The following is an 18,015-nucleotide window of genomic DNA, read 5'->3' as shown; positions in this document are numbered from 1 at the left end:
GGCAGCAAGTCTGTGCTTGTGTCAGTACCAGCAAAACCTGAAAGGAAGACTTCACCTGCACCTTCTAAACTTGCAACAATCTAATTCGAAGCAATACCAAGGCTCAGGAATCTATTAGAATAACAACCAGATCTTCAACAGCCCCACAGGAACAGTTACTCCCAAACTCAAATTTCTCAGCCAACATTACTGCAGGCATATTGCAGAGTCAAAGCAGGGATCCTCAGTTAAGGTCTTTCACAAAAGGGAAAAATATGAGGAAAAGTTAAATGGCTCAACAAAGGCAGTTTGTTTTTCTGTCTACAAGTCAACTTAGTAATGGCAAACCCCCTGTAAATCAGTGGAGATCCATACGCCTTGCAGATGCAGATCATTAATTCTGAAGGAGCCAAAACTGTCTAAGGCCGGGGAAGTGGCTCATGTCTATGATCCCAACACTTTGGGAGACCACGGTGGGAGGATTGCTTGAGTCCTGGAGTTCGAGACAAGTCTGGGCAATACAGTGAGACCCCATATCTACAAAAATTTAAAAAGTAGCCTGGCATGGTGGCAGGCACCTGTAGTCCCAGCTACTCAAGAGGCTGAAATAGGAGGATCACTTGAACTCAGTGGGGTCAAGGCTTCAGTGAGCTGTTATTGCACCACTGCACTCCAGCCTGGACAACAGAGCAAGTCCCTGTCTCAAAAATAAAAAAGAAAAAGAAAAAAAACTGTCTAAAGAATTCATAATCAAAATAATCCAGAAGCTGAGGTTCAAGACTGCGGGTATCTGTACTTTCAGGATACCACAGGCAGACACAAAATCTTTCATAATCCGATAAACCTCCAAGTATCAAGTTTTCTGTGATGTTGTATGGTGTCCATAGTCCTTGAGATACAGGTTAGGAAGTGTAAATAACTAAAACCAGTAAGCCAGACTGCAGTCTTCAGCAAGGGACTTAAAGTCTCTTCTACCCCAGCAGTCTCTTCTACCCCAGCAGTTGATCAGCAAGCATCTTCATGACCCAGATTGTTGCCTTTCAAATTCTGAGTGTGGTAAAAGAAATCAGAAAACTCTTGGAGAGCTGTAATACTGAATTGTAAAAATGTGTGCATTTATCACCATCCTGTATCACTTTGAAAACTTTCCCAATTATAAATATGCTAAAATCACCCAAATTTAAATAAGATGGGAGATTTATTAAATCAAATAGTCTCTTTACTTGTCGCAGGGCAAATGCCAAAAGTGGGGCTCAGCCCAGGAGGCCACATGGGTTTTTGGCTTTCTGCAGGAAAAAATTCAAGAGCAAGCCAATAGAGTAAAGTGAAAGCAAGTTTATTAAAAAGTAAAGGAATAAAAGAGTGGTTACTCTACAGGCAGTGTAGCCCTAAGGGCTGCTGATTGGCTATTTTTATGGTTATTTCTTGATCATATGACAAATAAGGGGTGGATTATTCATGAGTTTCCTGAGAAAGGAGCAGGGAATTCCCAGAAATGAGGGCTCCTACCACTGAAAGACCATATAGGTTAACTTCCAGATGTTGCCATGGCATTTGTAAACTGTTGTGACACCAGTGGGCTCTTCCTTTAGTATGCTAATGTATTATAATTAGCATATAATGAGCAGTGAGGATGACCAGAAGTCACTTTTGTTGCCATCTTGGTTTTGGCAGATTTTGGCTGGCTTCTTTATTGCATCCTGTTTTACCAGTAAGGTCTTTGTGATTTGTATCTTGTGAAACAAGTCCTGCTGAACTCCTGTCTCATTCCCAAGTATAAAACCAAGTTGTGCCTCTAAAACCTCTATAGCATCACAGTCTAGTGGTCAGCTCTGCCATTCCTTCTCAGTTGATAAGATAACGAATCCAAATTACTGTAAACTTAACACTCAGTGTGCAGGATCTGACTGTACGTTTTAACGTCCTTTGTTTCTATGCTGCAACATCAGTCCTTCATATGGATAAGACACAAGCCTGTAAAGGACACTGTCAGTAAATAACCAGCCAGAGGATCAGAGATTTTGAAAGTTTCCATCAACTAGTGAATGACAATGCACAGAGCTTTGTCAAACCTTTGAAATATGGAACGTGTTAATTTCACAATAAGAAGTAAATTGCTTATGGGACATGTCTAATTTTTCAAAATTTTGTGCTTTTAAAGTGGTTTCTATATTTTTTAACTGTAAAGAAAAGTCAACAAGAGATAACGCTAAATTGAGCTATGTTTTGTATTGCCATTTTAAGTCTTAGCACTTAGAATGAGAATCATCAAAATGTGGTAACTTTTTTTAACAAAGATAATACCACGAGGACTTCACTGATGTTCTTTGTGAGTGGAGATTCATCAGCTGGAGTATCTCTGAAAAAGCTGGATTGCTGCTTTGACTTTTCCCCAAGAAAATTCAATTATCATATGCCTGTTTGAAAACAGAATAAAGCCCCAAAGTGCCAAGTGGCTTAAAGTAGTCATTCCATTCTATTTTTTGTTAAGTTTTTCTTTAATTGGAAAAGTATTAGTGTCAATAGAGCCAAAAGGTGGGGGGTCGGCCTTTCAAGTTTGGCACAGTTTTGCTGCTTGGGTACAGTGTTTTTTAAAATTCAGGTTCTTAACTTCTTGGAAAAGATGAATGGGAAAGAAATCAGAATGGGGGTATTTTGATTAAATTATTTAGAATGGCAATTACAAAAATAAGTACATGTTTTAAATGTTTTCATTTATTGTTATGATTTGCATTTAAATAATTATTTTTGGAAATAATTTTCAAGAAAAATATATGTATATATACATAAAGTATCAGAAAATAGTAATTAGCTGCAAAATTTAAGCTTACAGGGATGAGTAAATATATTTTTACAGTCTCAAGAAACTTTATAGCAACTATTTACAAGTGAGTGTACTGAGAGTTATTACTAAAGATAACTTTTGAAATGTAAAATCTGGCTTAAGAAGTATATTTTAAATGACAGTATCATGTTACACAAATCAGATGGGTAAATAGCAAACTAGGATTATACACTTGAGATATGCTAATATACAGAGTTTCATCTGTTATTAACATTTTTATTAAGACAAGAGGTATTAGATACCTTCTAAACAACGAATGTATCACTGATTTAAAAAAATAACCACTTAGTCACTGAGCAGCTATCATAACCTTCAAAGGAGAAGATTTAAGGCAACACAAACAAAAATATGCTAGCTTAACCTTGCATGTAAATCTTCTGAGAGTCTGCTCTAGACAGAGGTTTCAATTCTGCACTGCCTAATGCGTGTGACCCACAGAATTCCCAGCTGGATTTAGCTTGTCTGCACTGCACTTTTAAAATAAGCTAGAAAAAGGCAAACTCCCTGTTCTTCTGGTGCCATATGTGTATATTTTGGCTATTTCAGGGTATAGGGTAATGGAAAAAAAAGCACCCTTTGTTTCATTTTTCATCATAATGAGGCTCCCCATTTGACATGTATGACAATTCTACCAGATAAGACAAGAGCAATACAACACATGGCAGAAACATGAAGAAAAGAATATTTTCTAAGGTCTTCTTGGGCACTACATAGTTGTTTTATGATATTTTAAAATTTATTTTTAACTGATCATGCCCAAAGCCAAACTTTGTTACAAGAGACACCTATAAATATTTACTAATCAACGAATGTTACAACAGACAAGGAACGCAATAGCGTGAATATATTTCAACACAGGGTACATGGGCAGATGTTTATGGGAAAATGACTAACCCGTTCATAAATTATCACTGTTTACATTTCAAAGCCCAAGCCAGCTGCTTTGTAACGACAGATTATATCTTCAGTATTGATCTCTGACAGCTATAAAAAGTCAGGCTGTTTGGCTTTCACAGGTACGGGTGTTGAACAGAAGATGAAATACCTTCTTTCATTCATTTTTCTTAGCAAGGACTCAATTCTATTCAAATTAAAGATACTGCTTCATAACATACTTGTAACTAAAAAATATAGGGTGGATAATTTCTTTTTTTAATTGTTCAGTAATCAAGAATATAATTTAAACAGAATAAGTATGTATTAGTACATGGGAAAAAAGATAAAAAGAAACAAAACAGGCAATATAAGAAAAGCTTAAAAAATTAAGTAAAAGAAAACATCAAGACCTACAAAAATGCAAAAACATGAACAAGACTACACAAGTAAAATAAAATCTATCAGTTTTGACAACCAATCTAAACGTCAGTAAAAAACACAATACTCCCTTTCTGGGTTAAAAAAATGTAATTGCTAGAGAATAATCTAAACTAGTATTATAGAAAGATGAACAAATAACTATATAAATATAAACAGTAGGAGTGACAAAATGAACTTAACCCAAAGAATGCAAAGGAAAAAATATAAAATTAGGCAAAATTATTGCTTTACACGGATAAAGATTTGACCTACAAGGAAGTCATGAGTTATTAACCTTTTTGCTTTCAATAAGTTATCAAAATATGTTGAGTTATAATTAGTAGGAGTGAATCATTGATGGATATATTGTTGGAGAGTCTTATCACACCTCCATTAGCTTAATCCCAGCTCCACACTTAGGAACTGTGTGACCCGCAAAGGTTATTAGAACACTGTTGCCAAGGAACTAGGAGAGAAGAGTCTGCTAGGACAAGGCACCAGCAGAGAACAGCCACTGCTGGAGAAACACAGCTAAGTTTCCAGGTCAGAGCAGGGACCAGATGAAGTCAGGAAGATGGGTCTGTAAGAGAAAGGAGAATTTCTGAAGCCTTTAAATAGCTGAATACATTGTATAGCGTTACTTCCTCACCTGACCCAGGCTAACCTCTTTTTATGTCAGTCCCCATTTTTCCCTTCCAATTTCTAACATTCATATTCCATTTTGAATAATTAAAAAGTTTTTTAAAAAACTAATTACTCATGGAACTTGAGTTTGTGGATAGAGAAGGAAAACAATAACTAAGTCTGAACCAATAGTGGGCCTCTCCCTCTTCTCCTTGAACCTAGGTTTTAATGACAAAAATGAAGCTACTTTGGTCCACAAAGCAATCAAGGGTCCCTTTAGCCATCTCTGTATCCCTTCACTAATTAATTCACCACCTAGACTTCAGCTGAAAGGACCTGCCCTTCTCCAGCTATTTAGTTTAATTCTATGTTCCTCCATTACTTGCTCATCATATGGGCGTTTGTCCCTTATTTCCTCACCCCTCTAAACAGCATGCTTCTTTAACAGCTGGTCCTGAGGGTCGATAGGGTGTTTTAGTGTTCTTATTTGCTCTTTCAATAAGATGCCATTTCTTCTTGACTCTTGTATGTTCTAGTGCCTTGCTATTTAAGGTGTGGCCTGTGGGCCAGCAGCATGGGCACCCTCTGAGAGCCTGTTAGACATACAAGATCTCTGGCCAGGCATGGTGGTTCACGCCTGTAATCCCAGAGCTTTGGGAGGCCGAAGCAGGTGGATTGCCTTGAGTTAAGGCGTTCAAGATCAGACTGGGCAATAAAGCAAGACCCCGTCTCCACAAAAAAATAAAAAAATTAGCTAGGTGTGGTGGCATGCACCTGTAGTCCCAGCTACCTGGGAGGTTGAGGTGGGATGATCATCTGAGCCAAGGAGTTTGAGGATCCAGTGAGCTGTGATCATGCCACTGAACCTCAGCCTGGGTGACAGAGTGAGACCTTGTTTCAAATAAAAGAAGAAAAACAAAAGAAGAAGAAATGTAGGACCTCAGGTCCCTGCCCTAGGCACTCTTCCCTCCTAAATCAGAATTTGCATTTTAATAAGTTCCCTTGGCAATTCATATGCAAGTTAAGGTCTGAAAAGTACTAACTAATGAAGTTTCACACTAACACTGCTGGATGCTTCATTTAAAATCAATCAAGTGGCCGGCGCGGTGGCACACGCCTGTAATCCCAGCACATTGGGAGGCTGAGGTGGGTGGATCACAAGGTCAGGAGATCGAGACCATCCTGGCTAATACGGTGAAACCTCATCTCTACTAAAAATACAAAAAATTAGCTGGGCGTGGTAGCAGGCAACTGCAGTCCCAGCTACTCAGGAGGCCGAGGCAGGAGAATGGTGTGAACCTGGGAGGCGGAGCTTGCAGTGAGCCGAGATCAGGCCACTGCACTCCTGCCTGGGCGACAGAGCAAGATTCTGTCTAAGAAAAAAAGAAAAATCAATCAAGCAAACTATAGTCAAATATAGGAAATGCTGCATACTTTATAACTATCTCCACTACCTCCTGTGTTCACAATGCACATTGGCTTAATAAGGCTCTGAGAAAACTTGTAGTAAGTAAACCAATTTTTTTTTTTTACTTCACTATTTTCCAAACTTATATATCCACGGGTCCCCTGGCACATAATAACTAATAACATCCTTCAGGATTTATGATCTATGGAACACATTTTGAGAAACACTGGTATAATGGACATATTTGATGAAAGGAAGCAAATCACTACTTAGACACCTCTTTGCATTGCAGTTTCTTCATCGATGAAATAGAGATAAAATAGGACCTATCCATCTCAAAGCGCAGCTTTGAGAAGAAAAGGAAGTGGATGTCAAAACCTTTTGAAAATGCAAGTGTTTGGGATACTTTCATTCATTTATTTTTTCACTTAACAAATATTTATGAGTGCTTACTCTGTCCCAGGCCTGTGCCATGTGTGGGGGCTACAGCAGTGAGAAAAGCTCCTACTTTCATGGAGCCAAAAATCAATCCGAGTGAATTAAGTATTCAGATTTATAGACCACAAATGTAGGCAGTGATTCCCAAGAGGTAAAACATTGCTAAAAGAGTCCTATCAGTGTTATTTTAATTCAAAATGATTTATTTAACTAGAAGAATGCCTTCTCAAAACCATAAGGGAGCAGGAGTACCTACTGAGTAATAATAATATTAAGATTTATACAGAACTTACGGATGTCATCTAACCAAGGGTGTGCTGGCAAGCTAGCCCCTGCTGTATAGTATTTGCAAATATCTGTAGTGTAAATATTCTCACCATGGCCAATTAATTTCAAACTACCAATATGATGTCACTGGATGTGAGGATGGGAAGATTGGCAGAATCAGAAAAAAAGGTGTACTATTTGTCATTGTGAGCCAGTATAAACCAACTGCAGTACATCATGGCATGGACCATTCTAAACATTTCACATAAAATAAATCATAACTACCCTATAAGAGAGTAACTAGCATCTTCCCTATTTTATAGATGAGGAAATTGAAGCTCAAAAAGATTACATAACTCTTCCAAACCAAGCAACTAGGAAAGGAGGTGATATGGTTTGGCTGTGTCCCCACCCACATCTCATCTTGAATCCCCACATGTTGTGTGTGGAAGGGACCCAGTGGGAGACAGTTGAATCATGGGGGCAGTTTTCCACATACTGTTCTCATGGTAGTGAATAAGTCTCACAAGATCTGATGGTTTCATAAGGAGAAATCCATTTTGCTTGGCTCTCATTCTCTCTGTCTGCTGCCACCCATGTAAGATGTGACTTGCTCCTTCTTGCCTTCCACCATGATTGTGAGGCTTCCCCAGTGATGTGGAACTGTAAGTCCAATTAAAATGCTTTATTCTGTAAATTACCCAGTCTTGGGTATGGCTTCATCAAAAGCATGAAAACAGACTAATACAGGAGGCTAGCATTTGAACTTAGAGACATATGACTCTAGAGACCTATCCTCAAACACTATGGCCCAGTACTTACTAAGCTTGCCACTGTCAAGCTGTGAGGTAATCTCAAAGGTTAGTGTCAGCCAAATCCACCTCATTCACTTATTCATTCAATAAGCAACCAAGAATACTCAAGGATAGTGAATATGCTTTTGATGAGATGCTTACAATTGCTTCACTGGGGTGAAAATATTCTATTTGGAGAGTAAAATAAACTCAATATTTGGATTTGGCTCACACACTCCTCTGTGACAGAGCTTCATTTTCATAGGACAGCCACAACAAAATTCCCTTATTTTGGCATTCCAGAGAAACTGGCATTGGGCCACACTGCTAAAATTGATAGACTGAGAAATTATGATAGAAGTTCAGATGGGCACATGGATATGTGTATGTAGTTTCTGCTGTCTGAATGGTGTGAAAATTGCCCTAGATTAAGCTAAGGTTATTCTAGTCAGCCTTTAATTGGCTAAGATTGTATATTGGTTTGCTAAGGCTAGACAATAAATAACAGATATTTATTGTCTCAGAGTTCTAGAGGTTTGCCAAGATGTCAGCAGGCTTGATTCCTTCTCAGAGCTGTGAGAGAGAATCTGCTCCAAACCTCGTTCCTAGCTTCCAGTGATTTGCTGGCAATCTTTGCCATTTCTTTGTTTATAGAGGCATCACTTGGATCCATGCCTTCATCTACACAGAGCATTCTGTGTTTGTGTGTGTGTGTGTCTGTGTGTGTCCCTGTGTGTGTGTCTGCCTTTGTACCCCAATTTCCCCTTTTTATAAGAAGAGCAGTCATATTGGATTAGAGACCACTTTAATGACCTCATCTTAACTATTAATAATTACATCTGCAATGACCCTATTTCCAAGTAAAGTCACATTCTGAAGTACCTTGGGTTAGTGCTTCAACATAAGAATTTTGGGGGAAGGAGGGGAATACAATACAAGATCTGTCTGCAAAAGCAAAACTCAAAATAACTATGCTTTAAAAAATAATACAAATAAAAAGTTTATCTCTATAAACAAAGTCTAAAAGTGAGTCCTACTGGACTAATAGGCTAATATGGCAACTCTGTTCCACATAATCCTATCACCCTACTATCCAGGCAAGTAGTCCTTGTCCTCAGGATTCAAAATGTGAGCATCCATGTTCCAGGCTGTAGATTAAAGGAAGGGACAGGAAAAAGAGGTACACCAGCTGTCTCTTAAAGAAGGCTCCTGCAATCTACACATCATCATTTACTTATATGCCATTACCTGAATTTAATAAAGTGGCCACATATTTCTTTAAGAGAGACTGGGAAATATCATTCTAATTCCATGCAGGTGTGTGCCCAGATAAACATTCTGTTATTTAGAGAAATGGGCCAATAGATGTTGGCAGTCAACCAACAATCTCTACCACAGAGAATAAGAAAAAATACAAAATTACACTACCTGTGTATACAGGGCCAGCTCTAAAGGGGGAGGCCATTTCTGATGTCAGTGACCTCACCTAACAGGGAATGTTTGAGTCTTAGAACAGAAGCATTTCCTGGGAGAGTGGACTTTAGCTAAAAGACAGAGAGGACTTGGCCCAATCTGGTCTCTGAAACACACAACTGTCCACAACGGCTTGCAAGAAGTGAACTGTTAAGTAGAAAGAGCAGTCTTAAGGAAGTAGAGTAGAAACTAGCTAATGACATATTTTAGGCAAGATCTTATTTTTCTTTCTGGAAATCCATGGGGAATGGGATCACATTTGAAAGTTCATAGAGAGCAAGCACGTTTTTAAAATAAGCCAAATATTTGGTTTTACGGCACTCTGTATGTTCATTTCTCTTTTTCCTCACTAATTTCCTATAGCTTCTTTTTGAACCTGTTATTCCTTTTCAGCTGTGTGATAGTTATCGAATCAAGGGATTTTGCTCACGCTTAGTGAAGAATATTTAAATGATGAAACAGAGCCCATCAAGGCCAGCATCATAGGGATAGTGGTAATGATTATACTCTAATTGCAGATTTGATACTGCATGGTCCATTACCCCCTTCTTTCCTCCTAGTAGAACTTCCTGTAGAGTGAACTTTGGAAGTTTGAAGCGTGTGTGGGTGTTTTATTAAAGAGGGCCACTTTACCTGACTGTGAGCTAACGGCTTCTGCAGTCTATTGCACACACATTCACTCCCAGAGCTCTCTCTCCATTTCCCCTCTGACCCTCCGCTCAATTCAGTAGCTGCTGGTCCATGGCTACCACCACGTTTAATCAAAAAGGGCTAGTTAGTAGCTTTCTCCCTGCCCTGATAACCTCAGAATTAACTCTTAAAAGAAAAAGAAAGAAACGTACATGGAAACTTGCACAATTTCCAAAAACGTAACAATCAGCCCTTGCGCTGGTATAGAAAGGCCCAGCATGCCAGTGATAGCTGAACTAATAGATAACATTACAAAAAGATTTACTCCAGATTCTAGGAGTTGCATCAAAATCCAGTCTGAAGTGGAACTTTCTGCTCAGAAACTGATGCATCTAGTCCTATGAAATTCTGCTGTCTGAAGGAAAAGACCGTGGACAGAGTGCTGGCACCAATGATGGCAGTCCAGGAAAGATGAGCAAAGAATGAGTTGAGAGCCGGAACCACAGGTTGTGCCTGGTAGGGCAGGAAACACATGAGTTTTCAGAACACAGACATCACATCATAAGACTAGATGTGTAAGAGACAGAGTTTGTTTGCCTGACTTTAATCTGACTACATAGAGCTGGACAAGGAATTTACAAAAACAGAATATGAAAAAAATCCATCCATCAGTTTAACACTAGATGGCACTGAATGATAATAATTTGGAAATAGGCCTTCGGTGTCATTAATAATGACATTATGGATGTACTTGGGCTGCCCTGAGTCTTGATAGATAAAAAATATCACCATATCTACCCTTGCCTCTTTTCACTGTTTTAGCTATAATCCAAACAAAATACAAAAGTCATTATACTCAATTTACCTAGTTTTCATGCTGGTACTGCTTTGTGTTGTGATCTTTCATATGTCTATATATCTATTTGTAGGCTCTTTGAACACAGAGACAGCAGTTCGTCCTTTTATTTGTTATTTTATCTACTTATTTAGTTGTTGCTATCCTCAATTCCTAGTCACATGAAGGGCTCTTAATACTGAAACATTTTTTCTTTAAAAAACTTTTTTTAAATTTTAATAGCTTTTGAGGTACAAGTGGTTTTTGGTTCCATGAATAAATTATATAGTAGTGAATTCTGAGATTTTAGCACACCCTTCACCCGACTAGTGTACATTGTACCCAATATGTAGATTTTATTCCACTACCCCTTCTTATCCAAGTCTCTAAAGTTCATTATACCACTCTGCACGTCTTTGCATACTCATAGCTTAACTTCCACTTATGAGTGAGAACACACAATATTTGGTTTTTCATTCCTGAGTTACTTCACTTAGAACAATGTCCTCCAGCTCCACCCAAGTTGCTGCAGAAGACATTATTCCGTTTTTTTTTTTTATGGCTGAGTAGTAGTCCATGGTGTATATATACCACATTTTCTTTATCCACTCATTGGTCGATGGGCACTTAGTTTCATATCTTTGCAATTGTGAATTGGGCTGCAATAAACATACGGGTGCATATGTCTTTACCATATAATGATTTATTTTCCTTTGGGTAGGTACCCAGTAGTGGGATTGTTGGATTGAATGGGCAGTTCTACTCTTAGTTCTTTAAGGAATCTCCATACTGTTTCCCATAAAGGTTGTGCTAATCTACATTCCCAACAGCAGTGTAAAAGCATTCTCCTTTCACAACATCCATGCCAACACTTACTGTTTTTTGACTTTTTAATAATGATTATTCTTGGGAGAGTAAGGTGGTATCTCATTGTGGTTTTAGCTTGCATTTCCCTGGCGATGAGTGATGTTCAGCATTTTTTCATATGTTTGCTGGCAATTTGTATATCTTCTGTTGAGAAATATCTATTTATGTCATTTGCCCACTTTTTGATAGGATTATTATTATTATTATTGTTAATTTGTTTGGGTTCTTTGGAGAATCTGGATATGAGTCCTTTGTTGAAACTTTTAAATATATATTTTATTAGTTGTTTGCCATAAGTGAAACAAGCCTGTTGCATTTGTTTTCTACATGTATGTCTTATTCACTAAAACTGTATATGTACATTAAGTCTTATTAACTGTATAGTTAGCCTTATCCACTAAAACTGTATTCCTAGCGGAAAAGAATGTAGTATGTTTTTATATCTTCAGGTAGCAGAGATTTAGAATCCTGGGAGATCAGAGCTGAAAAGGAACTTTATTAGTCACGAGGTCCAACTCCATTCCTTTCCAGATGAAGTAACTGAGGTTTAGAGAGATTCAGCAACTTGCCTGAGGTCACGCAGCCCGTAAGTGACAGGGTTGGGAATAGAACCAAGGTATTTTGGCCTGTAGGCCATGTGTCATTATTTCTTAAGCTGCCAGGCCCAAGGTGCAGAATGGAAGAAATAGGTCTCTCCAGGCTGAGATATGGAGCTGGGGGACCGTCCTGCCTCTGGTCATTTCCTCTCTCAAGACCGCTTTCGGTAGCTTTGAAGCCCAGTGAGATAGGACAACGGTCTCGCGCAGGCTCTCTGCACACCGCAGTTAGAGGCAGGACAGTCTGACCAGGGACACGAAAGACGTGTTTTCTTTGAGCCACTGAAAAAAACTGCCCTCCAAAGGGTTGGGGGAGGTCCCTGGAGATTGCTGCCCGCAGGAAGAAAGGAGTGTCGCCAGTCCTACACTGAAAGGGGGAGGGCAGTTCCAAACTGCACCTCTGAAGCTGCGAACGCCCCCGCTGGTCACTGGTGGCTGGGGAGGTGGATGAGCCACTGACACAGGAGAGGGCACCGAGAAACGAGCGTCCTGGCCCGCGCTTCGGTGCTGCCCGCCACCTGCCGGGGCCCCCTCGTGACACGGACACAGCTCTCCTTCCCGGAGCCCAAGGTCACCCCACCTGAGAGTGGCACAGGAACGGGGGCTCCCCAGTTCTCCGCGGAGCAGGAATCCCTGGAGTCCGGACTTCTCTGACTCCTGGAGACGACCTGTAAGCCTTGAGAGTTCGCTCGACAAGAAGGGCGAGGGCGGTGACTTGAGGTTCGCTCGTACTGCGGAGTTCGGCGCGCTGTGGGGAGCTGAGCACCTGCACCAGGGACCTGACTGGGTCAGTGCTGTTCTGCTTCCCTTCCCCAGCTTGGCTCCGGGTCACACAAATATAGACGCTTGCTCTTTGAAACTGTGGAGTCACGCTGGTCTGCTGCTCAAAATAAGAAAAAGAAAACCAAAAACCAAGCAAAAATCTTTCCTAAGCTTAAGAAGTCTGGAGGATTTAAGGGTCTTTGTAGGAACCCCTTTTAATCTCACATTATGCGCGTAATAGCCAATCAGTATTTATGGGGTATATGCTGGGTGTCAGGAAGGCACTGGAATTACCATGGTGAATAGGGCAGCATGGTTTCTTCCCTCATGGAGCTTAAAGTTTAGAAGAAAAGATAGACTTGGGGAGTCGGTGGGCGAGGTGGGGGGGATGTCGGGATGGTTACATAATCAAACACTGTACTTAGAGTGAAAATGGGGTGGTGTACTGGAGCCCACTGGCACATGCTCCCCAGAGGCAACGGTGAAATTTGCAGGAATTTTGCCAGCCGGTTGTTGGAAACAAACAACCGTACTTAAAATCAGGTAAGGTGATTATACTTAGATCACTGAAATCAGCAAATGTCACAAACCTGGTCTTCCCCAGAGCCCCTGTTGTTAACCCTTTACAGCCTACCATTGGAGATAAGGGTCTGTACCCTGTGGCACGTTGCTGCCAAACTGGATGCAGTGAGTATACCCAATTACCAGCTGGGTTGGAGGGGAAGGCAAGGGAGCAACGACATTTGGCACTAGTGTAGTACAGCCACCTAGACTGGAGCTGCTTCCTCCTCTCTACTGGTTATCCGATGCTGGAGAGATTACTTCCTAGGCTACCTATGCCAATCAGGTGACCAGGTAGTGGTGGTGGGCACCCACATGTGGCACAGTGTCTCTCTCGAGCAGAAACATTTAGACTGCAGTGATCTGATCGTTCAAGCAAACTCCCCCAATGCACTTTCCCAAACTCTCGACATAACCCTTCTCCGTCAGGATTTTGCCTTATCTGTATACTTCCTACCCTATCGCTAGCTTCACATTTTCTTTAAATTGACTTGCTTTAGCCACACAAATGTTATTTTAAAGAATACTTAAAACCCTAACATTGATAAAGATCAATGTTGTTTGTAATAAATGTAAAGTGATCCTAAAAATAAATACAGTGAAAACAAAACAATGCTATTATTTTCCAGCTCTGAGCTCCAGGTCTGCTCAAAGATTCAACATTAATAGGTGTATAAATATACTGTCGCCACCTGGCAACATTGCTCCTGAGGTCATCAGAATAATTAAAATCAAATTTGAAAGGGAACACGGCCAGGCTTGGTGGCTCACACCTGTAACCCCAGCACTTTGGGAGGCCGAGGTGGGCAGATCATCTGAGGTCAGGAGTTCAAGACCAGCCTGACCAACATGGCCAAACCCCATCTCTACTAAAAATGCAAAAATTAGCCGGGTGTGGTAGCGGGTACTTGTAATTCCAGCTACTCGTGAGGCTGAGGCAGGAGAATCGCTTGAACCTGGGAGGCGTAGTTTGCAGTGACCTGAGATTGTGCCACTGCACTCCAGCCTGGGTGACAGAGCTAGACTCTGTCTCAAAAAAAAAAAAAAAAAAAATTAAAAGGAAGCAAATTCATCAATGTGGGATTTCACATTTAATATCTTATCTGAATACCACTTAAATTATCTTGTTATAATGGGAATGATAATAACAATCATCATCATCATCATCATCATCATCATCCTGACACTTACCAAACACTTGGTATTCATGTGCCAGGCACTGCTGTAGGTAACTTCCAGTTGTCTGTAGTAATTGGATATTATTGGAGCTCTCCTTTGTTCGGACCCTGCCAGTTCTGTTGCAATTCTGCTTTCACCCTTTTCTACACGTGATGCTTCAACTGATTTTATTTCTACAGAACTTGAGGGCAAACACAATTCATCACTGTGATAGTTATCTTCCAATGAGCATAGGATTAATCCTCCTAATTAATTAATAGACATTATTTTAAAACACATCTTCATCCTATTACTAAGTGCAACAAAAAATTGTATTTTGCCAGAAATAAAAATTTAAAAAAATTAGCTTTCTTGGCTGACTGATTCATTCATTCAACAAATATTTACTGAGTGTCTATTATCAGGAGAAGGACATGGGCATAGAGGATGAGCTTCCCTGATTAATGGCCCAGGCAGAGGCCTTGAAGTCCTCGTCTCATGAGTGCATGGCCATAGTAAATTATCCTATTGATATCATGAGTTATCTGAAAGAGAGTTTGCATAAGAGCAGAAGGAGCACGAGGTGCTGAAGTTAGTGATTGAGGGACTAGACTTCCAAAAGGAGAAGATGAATAAAAACAAGTCCATTTTCTTCTTGTTCAGTATCTGGTAGCCCAGAGAAAGGCAAAAATCTTTGAGTGGCTTATTGGACAGACAGAATGTATTCATCATCTGTACGCAGTGGCCCTGCTCTGCCTTCTTGTGCAGACCGAGGCTGGCGGTTACAGGTAGGAGCTGGTCTGAGGACATGGCAGGCCTAGCCTCTCTCAGTGGCAGAAAGGAAGAACTGGTAATGAGGATCATAATAAACGACCCCAAGGCTGCCCCAGACCAGACCCAGGGCCCACTTGGGACCACAAGTGCTATCAGTAAAAGAATTGCCTAAAATAACGACATCTTCATCCACTTTTATTTTTTTCGCTTTTCCAATTCAATTATTCTAGTCTTTTCCTGACAGATGGCCATCCAGTCACATTTACATGCAAAGTCTTAGAAAGATGCTCCAAATTAGTTGCAGTGAGCCGAGATCACGCCACATCATTGCATCCCAGCAGCCTGGGCGACAGAGTGAGACTCTGTCTTAAAAAGAAAGAAAGAAGGAAAGAAAGAAAGAAAGAAAGAAAGAAAGCAAGCAAGCAAGCTCCAAATTTTAAACTTACACCTGCTTCCTATAAATCCTGCTCTAGCTGGCCTTATAGGTTAGTGAAAATTTTTCTTTAGCTTTAGAAATTAAAATTGTATTAGTGTTTCCTATTATTTTATTCTTTATCTCTTCTCTATATACATGCTAATTTCCCCAAATATTATTTAATGAAATATTATATCTAGACCTCTCCACACCTTTATTGCCTTCTTATAGTTACAATCCCACCTATTAATGTGTCCTTTAAAAGGCTCAGATGCAGCGATGCAGGAGCTTTATGTCTATTCTCTAAATATACCTAGAGAGGAGAGTGGGCAGTAATGTGCCTCATTATGATGAGTGTCAGAATAAAGACATTCAAAGAAATATAAGTGAGAATATAATATCCAGGAAAATCAACCATCTGTTGGAGAGGAACTCAAGATAGGATGGAGCTGGGAAAATCTTTGTGCCACCTCTGGACAGAAGCCAACATTTTTCTTCTTTAGGGCATTTTATTTTTCTGTTGAACCTCTGTTCTATTTCATAATGGCAATTTTAATATGGAGTGTATTGTCATTTTCATTTAGTTAGGAGATGTCAAATTTGATAATATGCCTATTATAGTATTTGAATACGTGGCAAATGATAAACTAAAAGCAATTTTATTTTTTCTTAATTCTAACCCTGAAAACCACTCTGTGGACTTTTTCTATTCTAGCCTTTTTTAGACAATAAAAAGTTCAGTATGAGAACTAAAGATTCTCACCAACTTTAAAGTTTCCCCTCTCCTAGCCTGGTTTGCCTCCAGCTTAGAAGCCTGCAGTGTAGAGGGGATAAGTTATAATTTGCCCCTTTTCTCTTTCCCCACCAATCCCTCCTTCCACACTCAGTGTGCTGCCCCTGGCTCCTCCAGGAGGGGAAAGGAGAAGTCTTACTTGAGCAGGACAGCTCTAATCTAACATGGATACCACTTGGGTATGAGAGATATTTAAAGCTGGCTCTCTTGGGAGACAGTTTTGTGAAGGCAGTCGGAGATTACCATCCCCTGGCATGGGCTATGTCTCCTCTGCTGGTCCCTTGCAACTCCCCACGCTTGCCTTTTATATCCAATATTATATATCCAGGCTTTAGGGGCTTAGGCTGCTTCATCCCTAGCTGAAAGTCCTTTGGGAGGGCTCTTTACAAGATAGGGACTGGCTGCTTCCCTCCTGTACAGTCTAAACGTGGCCTATAGAAGTGTATACCCTTGCCCATCACTGGGGGAGAGGCCGCTTGCCTCCTACTCTGCCCTCCATGATTTCAGAAGTATAATTTAAAGCGGCGGTACTCAATCAAAGCCTGTGTACTGTACAAGAGTTAAAACTGAACCAGAACAGAAACAGAAACTGTGAAGGGTCATCACTTAACTGTTCTCTAGAATTTTCAGAAGAACTGGCCTATTTATTGCTTGTCACTGTGCATGCGCTTATTCATAGAAGTAGTTATAAGATTATAAGATACTCTCACAATGTGTGATGTCCCTTCATGCCAGGTCAATTCTCACTAAGGGACCTTTGCTAATTCTTAAAGTACCTCCTTACTTGGCATTTCTGGAAGACCACTCAGCATCATATCTGAAAGTAGCAAGATTAGTCAGCATCATGTATGAACACAGAAGATTAGTCAGAAGCAAAAAAAAAAAAAAAAAAAAAAAGCTTTTCTTGGGCACTTGTTTCGAAAGCAGAGGGTCTAACCACCAATCACAGTTGCATTCTGGCATTCTGAAAGACATTGTAGTAAAAAGTAGGGCACAAAGTCACTTCTAGCTAGCCAGTCAGCAATGCGGGGGCCCCTAAGCGTGCTAATTATGGTGAGGTTACAAAGGAGCTGCAAGGCTCAGCCTCATTAGTCAAGTTGCTCACACTTCAGCTGGGGAGGTGACATTTCTTTCAATTTAACTAAACTTAAGAGGTTCAGTGAAATAAATTGTATTTCATAAACTTTGGGGGGCACAGAGAATTGTCCTCATTCTTTATTTTATAAATCTATTCATTATGAACTTCACACTTAGTTCAGATGTTACTGGGTAATCAACAGACAGTGAATGGTAGAAGAAAATGGATCTGGCAATGTCATATAGTAGTAGTTGCACAATGTGATATATGAGGAAAGGTATTACATTATAGTGGAAAGAAATCACAATGAATGCCGCTGAAATCATAGGATTGATTTTGGGGCCTTTTTTTTTTTTTGAGACAGGGTGTTGCTCTGTCACACAGGCTGGAGTGCAATGGTACAATCAGGGCTCACTGCAGCC

This window comes from Pongo pygmaeus, chromosome 7 (assembly GCF_028885625.2).
Source record: "Pongo pygmaeus isolate AG05252 chromosome 7, NHGRI_mPonPyg2-v2.0_pri, whole genome shotgun sequence".
Classification (NCBI taxonomy): Eukaryota; Metazoa; Chordata; class Mammalia; order Primates; family Hominidae; genus Pongo; species Pongo pygmaeus.
The sequence above is the reverse complement of the archived record's forward strand: the minus strand, read 5'-3'. Positions refer to the sequence as shown.